Source organism: Eschrichtius robustus, chromosome X, assembly GCF_028021215.1.
Source record: "Eschrichtius robustus isolate mEscRob2 chromosome X, mEscRob2.pri, whole genome shotgun sequence".
NCBI lineage: Eukaryota > Metazoa > Chordata > Mammalia > Artiodactyla > Eschrichtiidae > Eschrichtius > Eschrichtius robustus.
The window spans coordinates 34523553-34526500 of NC_090845.1; the positions used below are offsets into that span (position 1 = coordinate 34523553).

Genomic DNA, 2948 nt, shown 5'->3' on the forward strand with positions numbered 1-2948 from the left:
TTCCTCCAGTTGCGGCAAGCGGGGGCCACTCTTCACCGCGGTGCGCGGGCCTCTCACCATCGTGGCCTCTCCTGTTGCGGAGCACAGGCTCCAGACGCGCAGGCTCAGCAGTCGTGGCTCACGGGCGCATTTGCTCCGCGGCATGTGGGATCCTCCCAGACCAGGGCTCGAACCCGTGTGCCCTGCATTAGCAGGCAGACTCTCAACCACTGCACCACCAGGGAAGCCCCATCTTTTACTTTTTTATCTCTATTTATTGACTCCAACTATCTTACTGTTGCATTCTTATAAATTTCCGAGGAAATCCCTCTTTCAGTTCCATGTTATCTTGTTCTAGATGATTAAAAAGGATGAATGGTTTCCAATTTGTATTACAGAATAACACATCTCTTAAATCTGAGCAACAGTTATAGATGTGTAAACAATGTCATTCATAAGCTTAGATTCTTAAGCTAATGAATCCTCCTATTAAAAGAAAAAACTTTTGAAGAATGCCAAAAAAGAGAGAAATTTCCAAGTCAGCCATATAAAATAGGAATACACAGATGTTATATACTGTTTTCCCTCCAATCCCACTCCAGCCTTCCACTATTTCAAACGTTGACATCCTTTTTCAAGAACAAAGTGCAGAATCTGCCTCAGTCTTCACTAAGGGTGGGAGAAACCAGAACTTGCACTGGCCATGGCACTTGTGCCAGCCCTAGCTTCAATTCTGACTCGGGCTCTCTCTTCCTCATCTCTCAAAACTTCCTCATACTGAGATGGGAAGCTCCTGGAGTTGGTCCCATGGATCTTAGCCAGAAACTCCAGCAATTTCATCTTGCTCATTTCAGCATGGGCTCTTGGGACCCCACAGGAATTCATAGCGTGGAGGATCACTGGTGGGTACCTGCCGGTATTCCAGGTACTTTTCCTTCACCACATCACTGGTGATGAGCCTCCGGGGTTCCCCAAAGATGAAGTGCCTCCTCCCAGAATATATGTCCATCATATTCAGCACTTTCCAGACTTCCTCTTCAGTGGCACGGTTCCCCTTCATGAAGATCACTCCCAGGATAATTATCAGGAGGCCGGTCTTGGGCATGCCCTGTTCGTCACTCAGCCTTCCATCATAGGTGAGGTCCAGTTTGTTAACAAGGGCATAGCTGTGGGTGGTACGGTCCACTTCCTTCACATCAATACCAAAGACCAGCCCTACGCACTCAGAGGCTCTCCTGAGGATCTCAAGGAAGTCATCCTTGTACTCTTTGATAACATCACCCATCACATCTGCCTTTGTGATAGGCTCTCTCATTTGATACTTTTGCAGCAGGAAACTGACTAACAAGTCCACCTTTTCATCTAGAGGGCCTGTGCGCAAGTTCTCAGTGTCTGGCGGGAATTGTGCAGTGTTTGAATTTTCCATTGCTTCTTGGCTGCTGGAGACCTCCTCTGATTTGCTTGATGAGGTGGCTGTGGTGACAGTGGAGGAGGAGTGGGCGCTCTGAGGACTCTGGGGAGTACTGGGCGCCCCAGGAATAGAAACGTCCTCCATGCTGCATGGGATCAAAGAAGAGGAGGAGGAAGAGGAAGCGTCATTCTCAGCCTCTGGAACCTGAGCACCTGCCAGGCCCTGGGTCTAACTGTGGGCCTGAAGGTGTTGCTCACGTGGGAAGCACGGACTCTCCTTATCACCAGGCGTGAGGTCTCGTGTGGGTGGCAGCTGACAGGAGCGTCAGCAGGAGGGTGCGCTAAGAGGGCCCACAGTCTAAGGGAGAGAGAGTGGATATGACTGGCCTCAGCTGGTAAACTTCCCCATCGCAGCTGTCATGGAGGCTGCCTCCCCAGGTCTTCCCCAAGGGCAGTGCTCTAGGGCTCACAGGTCTTCTGTCCTGCACCACCTGTTCCATAGTAACCTGAAGGAGGAAGTGAAAAGACTCCTCAGGGCACAGCCAGCCCTCTCAGACTGACAACAGAGCGAAGTTGAGGTCTGTGGGGTCCCTTGTGCTCTAAGGTATGTTATCTGCTCAGCCTTCACTAAAGGTCTTCACCGTGACTCTTGGCATTGATTGGAACATTTCCCCCTCCTGAACTAGGGCCACCCACCCCCCCAGAGTAGGGCAGTTACTTCCCTGAGACCCCTGAGTAGGAAGTCAGGGTGTCTGAGTGTAATAGATTTATTGAGAGCTGCCCGGGTCTAGCAGCAGAGTGTGGGTGGGATGCGGGTGGGATGCTGTCTGTTCTGGGGCGGGTAGTTGCCTCGGTCCTCACTCAGGGCCTTCACCTTGGTCTCTAGAAGGCCCTAGGTCACTTCCCCTCTGTTAACCTGAGGCCAGGCCCCCTCAGGCCAGGCCTTACCCCCCTATATCACCCGGAGTGAAAGTCAAACGGCATTTCAGTCTAAAAGGTATTCTGGGGTTTCCTAGGGATGATAGCAGGGACCAGGCTCTAATGGATCCTGCCCGTTTTTGGATGAGTGGTCCCATAATTTCTCAATTAAGATTCTCACCAGGACAACTACAGAGCCTGGGAGTCTTCCCTCAGCTGACCTATGGACACCCCGTCAGACCAGGCCCCTACAATCCCGAGGCCTGAGATTCCCAAGGAGGAACTCAGGGGCGCCACTTCTGTCCACCTCTGCAAGGCTTTCCAAGGCCGACAGCCAGGCTGTGGCTGCTTCTCTTTCCTGAGACGGGTGATACCCACAGTCCTTACTCAGAGTCCTCACCTGGACCCCTTGCAGGCCTAGGACTCCTCCCTCTGCTTAAATGGGAACCCGTTCCTAGAGCAAGGTCTTCATTTCCCTGAGACTACCCTCTCCCCCCACCCGCTGGAGGAAATGAGGGGGTGCCTCATTCTGACAGCTATTCCAGGCCTCTCAGAGCTGGCAGCAGAAGCAGGGCTTTGTGGGGGGCCCTTTCTTTCTGGGTGGGTGGTCTCTCAGTCCCCATTCAGAACCTTTACCTGGA

General features: G+C 52.2%; 1 pseudogene; it reads right to left on the minus strand.

Annotated features, from left to right (window-relative positions):
• Positions 1-648: 648 nt before the first annotated feature.
• LOC137756277 (melanoma-associated antigen B16-like) lies at positions 649-1889 on the minus strand (annotated as a pseudogene).
• Positions 1890-2948: the final 1059 nt, after the last annotated feature.